Source organism: Cebus imitator, unplaced genomic scaffold, assembly GCF_001604975.1.
Source record: "Cebus imitator isolate Cc_AM_T3 unplaced genomic scaffold, Cebus_imitator-1.0 Scaffold264, whole genome shotgun sequence".
Lineage (NCBI taxonomy): Eukaryota > Metazoa > Chordata > Mammalia > Primates > Cebidae > Cebus > Cebus imitator.
This window is the reverse complement of record NW_016107579.1, coordinates 1,715,198-1,725,693: the sequence shown is the minus strand read 5'-3', so window position 1 is coordinate 1,725,693 and position 10,496 is coordinate 1,715,198.

Below are 10,496 nucleotides of genomic sequence, written 5' to 3'. Positions count from 1 at the left end.
TAGCTATGGGCATGCGCTTCGGACGGGTTAAGCCTCTCTAACCTCAGTTTCCTCCTTTGTAAAAGGGAGAGGATGCTGGTTCATACCTCCATAGGCTCCCGGCTTGCCCATTAGGAATACCTAAGCCAGCCCATCAGGTGAAGCCTCCCGAGCCGGGCAGCCCAGAGCTAGCAGGTGACAGATCCTGAGCTGGCTACCATCTTTCCATCGTCTTTTGAAGGTGGAGGCCGCTCAACAGAACCGCTTTCCCTCTTTCTCCCTCCCCCGACCCTGCACTCTCTATTTCTTCACTCTTTCTGTATCTGTCTCATTTCTGTCTCTTGCTATCCTCCTCTGTAGACCGGAAACAATCTGAGTGAAAGGTGGAAACAAAGTTTAACATAAATCCGCCTGTTGTCCAGTTGAGTCCCACCGCGGAAGCTGGTCTGCGCTGCGCGAGTCGAAGGTTGCGTTCTGTGACTCAGAAGGTTCCCGTGTCGCGGCCAGTTCTCCACAGCGCAATTGCCTCTGGCGTCTTTATCTTGCTTGCTCAAATCTGGGTTCTGTGGACCACCTGGGAGAGTCGAATCCGGCGGTAGGATGGACGGAGAGTCTCGGCTGCCGCTCAGCCCGGCGGGGCATCTGTGTCCACTCGGCCACCCGGTCCCGCCCACAGCTCCCGCCCCTGACTCTCCGCAGGCTCCGACGCACCCGCAGTGCTAGGCCAGGGCCTGGAGCTCCGGGCTTCCAAGGCCGGCCTGGCTTAGTCAGATGGCGGCTGACCCCAGGGCCAGGACGCTAGCAGTCGGCACAAAGTCCGGAATTCCACAGGGTGGGTTTGAGGCGTTGTAAAGTTTCGGTGTCACAGTGGGGCGTAGAGAACCGGGACTGCTAAACCCCAGCCGGACGCAAGTGGGACCTGGCCGGCCTAGCGGGAGCGGGCGCGAATTCCCGACCGCACAGAGGGCGCAGGCGTCAGAGCGAGGCCCCCACAGGCCCCTCAGGTCTCACTTGGCGTTCAGGGGACTGCTCTCGCCGCTGGACCTCCAGTCCCTCGACTTTTCTGTCTCTTACTAGGAATAACATCCCCGCCCAGAATCCCCTGTGTGCGCGGGTTCTCAAGAAGCTGAAATTCACGGCCTCCAGGCAGCACGCGGCCTCAGAACGATTCCGGGACTCGAAGAAGGAAAGACCAGAAACGTCCTGTCTATCCCGAAAGCAGAGGGTCTCCGGTTCGATGTGGCAGGCCCGCTGAAGGCCCCAAGGTCGGTCTTGCTTCTCAGGGGATGCTATGTGAGACCTGAACCCAGGTGCCTAAGAGGCAGCCACTCTGGCCTTGCGCTGCCAGCCGGAAGCTGAGGACCAGGACAGCTTGCTCTGTCTGGCAGACGGTTCCGGGGCTCCCTGAGGGGCACGCCCCGCTTGGGCCCTACAGCCAAACGCTTGGAACCCAGACTTTGCTGGACTGGAGCCCCCACTCCCTGAGCCGCGCAAACTTGGAACTTCAAGCAGAGGTTATAAGCGATCTCTGGATCAAAATACTGCCCCTTTCCCCCCGGCTTACGAGTTTTATTCATTTCATAGGAAGGTCAGGGGTGGCTTGAGGTCTGAGCTATCCTGCACCGACCTCGATGCCTGCTGTCGGTGCTCGTCGGACACTGCCTGGCAGAAAGATTTGGGTCAGGAGCGTCCTCGGCTCATTCCTTCCTCTCCCTCTAGCCTTGGCCCTTCTTAGGGGTCCTCTCTTTGACACTGACCGCTGTCCGGGTCCTGTCTTCTCGCCTAAGCCTCCCACAAGCACATCCATTGTGTCCTCACTGATACCACGACATGGGTGCTCTCCAGCAGTGTCCACACTGCAAAGTGAATGAAGTTTTACTGTTTCTTTTTTTAAAAAGATCTAAGTTAACGGGCACTTATCCGGATAATTCGGACCATCCTAACCACATCCAAAGGAAATTCTAGACAATTGAGAAAACAATAATTGCTGCAGTTATAAATTAAATATACATAAGAGATTAGGATATACATGACATGTAAAGCTCCAGGGCTAGACATAGAAGACAAGGCACAGACGTCTACAGACACTGCTCAGATTCAATGTCAGTTTCAAGGTCAGAGTTGGGAGAGGTCTAATCTAATCCAACGCCTTCAGTTTACGAATAAGAACACTGAGGCCCAGAGAGCAGCGAAGTCACACAGCGCGGGGCAGGTAGAGGGGCAAGAACGCAGCCCTGACTCCCAGCCCGGCATCGGTCCCTTTGTGGCTCTGGGATTTTTTGCTTTCTGAATCGCAGGGCAACACCCCCCACCCCCACCCCAGGGGTTTTTCCTCCAGCTTTGACTCTCTTGAGTTGAGGGGATCCCGAGAAGGATCTCTTTGTGGGAATTCCGTCCTCTCTCCCCACTCAGGCGTCACTTCCCAGGAAAGAGGCCCGAAGTCCCCACCGCAAGCCCGGGGCTTCAGACACAAATCTCCCCGCAGCCTGGCGTACCCCGAGGGCGCCACACAGGCGCGGTTCTCACGGGCGCCGACAGGTGGCGCTTTCCCCACAGGGAAGCCAGCCGTCAGCCGCCAGCGAGCTCAGACCCGGCTCGCCGCCCCCCCGCCGGCCTAGGGTGGCTCTATGGAAAGAAAGGGGACTGGAAGGAGTGCAGCGGGGGAGCTCGGGCTTGGTGCCGAGTGGTCTGAAATAAAACCCAAGAGACCCGGATTCCAGCCCTTCGGCTCAGAGCGGCCTCACCGCTCCACTGCTTGGGGGCCGCTGCGCACCGGGGGCGGAGGACACGGCTCCGCGGAGAGCACACCGGACCCTTAGGGGTCACCCCTAGGGGGCGCAACGTCCCCTCCGCAAACGCTCCCGCGCACTGGCTCTTCCACGCGCGTCCCTGCAGCCTCCTTGGCTGCCGGCCCCAAGTAGGCTCCTTTCGCCTACTTTTTTTTTCTTTTATAAATGGGGGCGGGGTGGAGAATAAGGGAAAAAGTGCGCTTTTTCAATTGCAGCGATAATTGTCCAAGAGATGGGTTTCTTAATCTGCTCATCCATTATTGACTGCTCCTCTAATATTTGGCTTTGCTGCTTTGATCGCCAGAAGATCACATACTTGACTCCTTTGCATAACAATTTTGGGGAGGACGTCTTTGGCGCGGGAGGGGAGGGACGTGCCTGGAATGGCTCTGGGGCCCGTTTTCCACCCCTACCCCGTCCCTACCCCCAGTTCCCCCCCAGGAAGTGAGCCCAGCCTTCCCTTTACAGAGACCCCCACCCCTAAATGCACCATGCAGGCTTGAAAAGTTCTAGCGGGGGCGAAGAGGATGCTGCTAAGCCCCTGGGGGGTGGGAGAGAGGCAGAAATTATAGGAACCCTAAGTGAGACCCGACAAGGGGAGGGATTGTGCTTCCCTCTCGCCCCCACCCCCACTACATTCCCAGCCCCAGAGATCACCCCTTCCCCGGCTTCCGACACCCACCGGGAAGAGGGTCAACCCTTCCTGGGGGTGAATGAAGTGTCGTTGGAAGCCTGGGGTCTCCCGCGCTCTCATCTGGAACTTAGGCTGCAGAACAAAACCGGGACGCCCGTGGCTTCCGAGCCGGGTTTGGCGATCTCTGAGACCAGTCGCAGCCTCTGTGGGACCCCTACCTAGTCCCTTCCTTTCTCCCGGTCTCAGTTGCTTCATTTGTGGAGCGGGCTTTGGGTTTCTGCACTCCCTAAGGCCCTTTTGATCTGGACCTTGGCACGTGTGGCCCTCCCTCCCCTCAAACCGGGCTCAGGGCTGCTGAGGTGGGTCTTGGTGGGAAACAAAAAACCAGTTGCTGTTTTAATCTGGGTTTGAACAACTGTCTCCTCTACCCTGGCATAGTTCAAAGGCGGGGGGTGGAGGGGGTGGTTTGGAAGGAGGGATAGGGTAAATGGTGAGGTTTGGGGTCAGAGCCTAGGGTCACTGCAGCTTCACACACCTCACTTCCAAAACCTTGATCACTCCCCAGCTCTCACATAAATCCACTCACGGACACGCATACACGGAGACTATGCACGTGAACACGCACACACATTTTCACACTGACACAGCACAGTGAAACCACAAGAGAATTAGAGAGACGAAACGCACACAATTCTTGCGTGCACACTCAGGCACACCACTTGGACTTACACACGCGCCCACTCAGAGCCTCTCACGCAGAGTCACGAACAAACACGCACCCGCGGGGCTACACACTCGTCCCCCTCCCAGTTTTCTGCTGGCGCATGGGGGCTGGGAAGACGTCCTGAGAAGGCCTTGACATTGCAGTGAACCCCTCCCGCCCCCCACATCCGATTCAGTGTGAGGAAGGAGGTGTGACGGGGTGGGGGAGAGTGTCGAGACCCCCACTCCCAGGCTCGTGAGACTTTCCTTTCATCGCCCGCCCACCTTCTGTACTAAACTTTTTCCTTCCGCATCTTTCCACCTGGGCCCTGCAGCGCCGACCTCTGCTGTAACCCGGAGTTTTTCTTGCACCTCCCCGCGAAGAAGGTCCCAAAGATGCATGCTCCATAGGCAAAAGGGAGGCGCGTCCTGAATAGCGCTCCGGGTCTGGCGGAGAGGGAGGCAGAAAACCTAGGCGCAGAGAGCTGGGTGCGGGAACTTTTGTCTCCTTTTCCTGGGTCAGTGGGAAAAGAGCCCCGGGACAATCACCCCCACCCCTGTAGGAGTCAAAGGGAAGAGAAGGAAGACAGTTAATTCTGGGACAAGCAAAAAAGAACGGTTTTGGAGTCACGGGAGCGTTCCTGCACAAAGGACTTGGATGTTGTATTTTTTTTCTTTCTTTTCTAGCGTTTTTCGTTATTAACTTTGAAGTCCGGTTCAGACCTCCTGGAGACCATGGACTGAGCCAAGGGGTGGGGGCAGCAGAGCCCGGAAGCCGCGCTGGCCCCTCCTCAACAGCTCCCACACTCTCACACGCCCCAGGCCAGTCGGTGTGGACCCGGAACCGCGCCAAGCCGGATCCAGCCGGAAGCGGCCACTCGGACAGGTGGGGATCAGGGGTGGGCGAGGATCCCCCTAGGTCTGGGGACATTGGCCTCGGGGAATTTTTGGGAGAGTGGGAGGAAGCGATACAGGGAGAAAAGCAAAATAAAAAATAGAAAATTCAAGCGTAGACAATGAATTAACTCTGGATTTTTTTTTCGGGGAAAAAAGGGGTTAAACCCAAATTCGGGTCTGGGTTCTGGGGTTTGGGTGGGATTCAGTGTAAGGATAAAAAGCGAGATGTCAGATTAAAGTGAAGAAAAATAAATAGGGAAGTGTGTAGTCCCTTTGCTTCCCGGAGCCGCTAAATCTAAAATTCTCAGTTCCAGAGGCCTGTCTAGCTGTGTGATACAGTCCCAGCGAGGTTTGAAATTACAGGGGGGCTGGTGAAGGCTCCTCTTCCCGTAATCCGAGCCAAGGGGCCCTGCGTCCGGCTCCCGGACAACCCCGCGCAGCTCGAACACCGCCTACAAACCCGCGAGCACCGACAGGTCGGGTGTTTGCACCCTGGTGCCCTCTGCGCCCGGCGCTGGCCTACGGACCGCCGGCGGTGCTCAGTGAGGAAACTAGGGCCCCAACAGCGCTTTCTGAATCCTAGCCACCGGGTGTCATTTACGGAAGTCATCGGTATCTTTCCCCCGTTTCCCTGCACGGAGTCAGGAGGAGTAAGGTCGCAGTTGGCCTGGACGAGAGAGAGGATAGAGGGAGAGGAGAGAGGAGGGAGAGAAGGAGAGAGAAAGAGAGAGAGAGAGGGAGAGAGACTGTTTCTAGAACAAAACGGTCAGTGCAGTGAAATGCCTAGGATAAAAGAGAAAACCCTGGAGGAAGACCGGATGGTGGGGACATAAATCCAAATACTGAAATCCACGAAGGTGACAACCTCCTACAGTGGGCTTTTTCTCAGGCTTTCTAGACACCTAGACATTTTTTAGTCTTATTTCATATATACAGAAAAAAAGAAATCCTCCCTGTCCCTCACCCTCTTCAAGGAAAGTTCTGGGTCCTCTACAAACAAAGCTGCTGTCCCAATTTCAGGAGTCAACGGAGCATTTTATTTGCCATGATTTGCCTCTCATGCACCCACCCACCCCCCCGGCTTTTTTCCTTTGCTGCCTCCCCTAGTCCCACTCCACTTTGGACAGGATTGCTTAGGATCCCTAACCAATACCCAGTGAATCCCAGCACCCACCCACCTCCACATTATTATGGGCTCCAAATGAAGACCAAACGCGAGCGCTAATTGAATTAGTCTATTGAAAAAGACTGTCAGGTACAATGACGTGGCTCGAGGCCCCACATTTCCCAAGGTCTATAGGCTTTGGGGACCTGCGATGTATAGTCTGACCTTCTAGCTCATAATAACGCGGCACTTGTAGCAGAAATCTCCTCGCATTCACTCCCAACAAAACCGCTGGTCATCCAGTCCCCGTAGGAAGGCTGCACGCTATTGTGTTGCGACAACTCATTCATGTCCCGCACCACGAGGCCCCACCGCCATCTGATCTACACTCGAAATGCGATTACCGCCCTGTGCATGCAACACCCCCAGCTCATGGCTCACACCCCTCACTAGGCTGGAAGAATTTCTTTCGTACTTTTCCTCCTGGTTCTCATCCTCAAAAGAGAGATGGAAACATGCAGGACCCTGGCATTTGTCTGCCTACATAAAATCCAAAATTCTATGGACACAGAGCCTGGCCCTCTCTTCTGAACAGCTTATACGAAAACCTCCAGCAATTTCTCCATGCCCGACTAGTGGGACTGTGTTTGGTGTACACACTAATGTACACATAGAGGGACCTCCTGCCACACACTACACACACACATACACACACACACACAGCTTTTATAAACTCATTTTCTCTCTGGGTGGCTCTCATATACCAAGCAAATAAACACAAATATAAACTCTGGTCCCCACAGCCACGGGCCACTCTTCAAAACCGCTGAGCGTTTTCCCCAAAATTAGAAAAGGAGAGAAAGAAGGATAAAATTTCTCAGCCTTCACTCTGATAAACATATGTCAGTCTTCCGAATACATGATCCCCAAACTCCCCTAGCTACCAGCTCCCCAATCATGTATGCATCATTCTCTGTTGGGCCAGGTGCCTTTTGCTCGGTGGAAGCTCCTGATTAGCCTCAGAGAATGCAGGAAGTCCAGGGATGGGAGAAGGGAAGGAGTGCTGGGGTGTTTCTCTGTCCTATTTACCCAACTCCCCCATCACCAAAGACCTCTTTGGGACCTCCTTCCCCCAAGAGAAAAAAGTAGCCCTCCCCCACCAACTTTGGCATATGAGTCAAAACAAAATCTTTATCTTCCTTGTCATTCTCCACTTTTATCTGGGCTATCCCCAAGTAAAGTGTACTTGGGGACAATCAACTTATTGCAGAGACATAGCCCAGTCTGTGGGCTTCTGTGGGCCTCTAGCCCAGGTGACTGCATAGCTCAGAAGTACAAGGCCATAGAAATGCACACTGTGTACCCCCACACTTGCATACCCTTGGCCCAGGAGCAGATGGCATTTGGAGAATGGGGCTCCATTCCATTTGGGTCAGGCTTCCCCACCTGCTACCTGCAGGCCCACCTGCCTGCCACCCTGGCCTAAGCATCTATCAAGTTGAAAGTAATTCTTAACTCCCAAAGGCAGAAGCAAGTACCCCCAAAAGGACTGCCCATTCATGCACATACAACCCTTCACACACACCCTACCCCTTTACCCACATACTTGTACACACAACTCACCCTGCCCGTAGTTCCTCACTCACACGCCCAGCTCTGGGCTCACTCAGAGTCCTCTGAACCCCTCACCCATCCGTCTCCGCCAGCATTTGTTCACTCAGCCTCACACACTTCACTCGCAGGCTTGCCAAGACGCCAATGCGCTCACACAGAGTTCCCAATAGCATGTTCATTTGCAGGAGGGAGAGGAGGGCATAGGGTCTGGGTGGAGGTCATGGAGCGCAGGGCGATGCGGGGTACCTAGCGTCCGGGCCAGGTCGGGCCTGGGGGAGCTGGGGGGGATGAGCCAGTGCGCGGAGTGCCGCCTAATCCAGCTCGAGCTCGTGGGCCGCGGGTGCATTTATCATCCCATTACTGTAACAAATCCGGGCTCCACTACATGAAAGGTAAAATGAATTACCGACGTTAAGCCGTCAATAAAGTCATTTCTGTAAATGGTGTCTCCAAAGGGCCGCCGCATTATTCAGCTGGCTTTATCAGCAGGCTGGAAATTACGTGGAGGAGCCGGGCCGCGCGGCGCGCGGGGCCGCTCACTTTGATTAAGCGTCTTGCCAGCGCGATGTGACAGAGCTTTTGACCAGGGTTTTATTCACAGGCCTGTGATGAACGCCAAGCTGATCAGGCGGAATGAAGAGTAATTAAAACCTATAAATTATCTTCCGCAGCCCTTCTCGAGGCGTCTCCTGCAGGCGAGATAAGGCGTCGAGACCCTATTTACGGCGCTGAAAGGGACCGCGGCGCACAAAAGCTACGCGGCTAAATAGGATATTGATAGTGTCCTAATTAGAATTTAATTAAGTACCTACGCTTGCTTGCGGGATAAAGATTTCAATTTTGCGAACTTAAATATAAATACAATCCCACCCCCATTTCGGGGAGAAGGGGTGGGGGCGCCTAGAGATTTCGGGGAGCCCTAGGTGTGCGACGGAAGAGGAATCGGGAGACTCCAAGGTGGGGTTGGAGGCGGCTTGGGAAGGTTGAGAAGACTGCCGCGCAGCGTTAGGGAAAGAGGTTCTCTCCCCTAGGGCGCAGCGCAAGTCTAGCCGGGAACTCAGCCCTCAAAATCGGGGAACCCTTTCCTGCTCCCAAGATGCGGCGAGCAATACGAATTCCTGCCCTCTACCAGCCCTTTTGAGAAACTTCAGCTGCTGCAGTGATGGTTCGGCTTGTTGTGGGTTTAGTTGCATGTTCCTCCTAGCCTAACCCCCTGTGAGTTTTCTGGAAAACTGGAGGTAGGGGGATTATTACGGATGTCACAAATAGACAACATTTCCTGAGAGATCCTTTCTCCACTGTTCCATTTGGGGAGGGCATTCAGGGCGGAGGAGGTCTGCTGGAGCTCTAAGATGACACCGGCGAAGGCCTCGTTTGCCAACGCCTTTCTCGGTCACCGAAGGCTTCAGCATAGTCGGATAATGGTCTTCCAAAACGACTCCGGAGACAAGTCCCGCAGATGCCTCGAGCCTCTGTCCACACCCCACCCCGTCCCTCACATTCTCTGTTATGAGAAAACTTTGGGGGTGCCTCCACCAGGAAATAGCGAAGAAGAGCCCAGAATGGAAGCGGCTGGCGGCGCCGTAGTCCCCCCAAACTAGAGAAGAACGAAGAGGGCTGGAGCCGGAGGCTCCAGGGGAGTTGGGAGCATTCCCAGGAAATTCAGTTACCCCGCAACTGAGGGGAAACTCCTTGTTCACAACGTCAGCTTGGCAAACACTTGGGGTGCAGCGCTTTTATTTATTAGATATTACTTTGCAGGAAAATGTAACGCGGAGGTTACCCTCAACTCTAAAGCTAGGGCCTAGAGTGCATCCGCGTTCTGACTCGCCGGCTGGGGGCCCTCCAGAGACAACTCTGCGTTGCGGTGACAGCTCGGACTCCTACTGCCAGGGAAGGTCCAGCCGGCTGGCCCGGGAGCTATTTCGAGTCCTCCGGGCTTTGGCTCTCTGGCGCCAGGGCAGCTCCAGGGTGTTGTGCAAAGTCCGGACCGGGACATGGGTGCGGATTTCCCACAATGGGAAAGCAATGAAGCCGGCCGGCAGGAGTCGTACAAACTTAAGCGTGCGATGCTAGCTAGGCGCAGTGGGCCTTCCAGGTTTGCTATTTGTGAAAAATAAATTGCGCCTCAGAAAGTAATCAACTCTAGATCTATTTCACATCCCCAACCTCCTCGTCTCACTCCTCTCCCTCCACTACACACACCCAAACCCACACCCACCCACAAACACACAAACCAGCAGTGACAACAACCACTCATCCTTCATAACAGAAGAAAATAAAAAGCTGAGTTTCTTAGGCGTAGGGGTGCAAAACAGCTAGGCTCCTGCCTGCTGCCCCTGCTCTCGGCGCGCACAGACCCATAATCCTGCATTTCTCCAACAAGTTGTTTATGGAGTTGCTTCTCCATTTGCCTACATCCCAAATCCACCCCTCCCGGGTTTCTTCTGCCCCCTCCTCGGTCCCGGCATGACGGAGGGGGAGGGGCCCGGGTGCGGGAGCGGGTGGGGGAGGGCGGACAGACTCACGGGCCAGGCGCCGCGGCGCCCCCTCTCCGCCCGCGGCTGACGCCCCCGGATTATTTATCCGCAAAGTCCCGCGCGCGCCCATTGGGCCGAGGCCGGAGTGTCAGCGCGAGTCCCGGCTCGCCATTGGCCCCGCACACGTGCGGCCCTGACTCACGTGCTTCCGGTTTGAACGCAAAAAGTGTGCCTGGGTGATTTTTTTTTTAAGCGAGAGAGTTTGTGCAAAGATCCGAGCTGTCAGAGATTTGAAA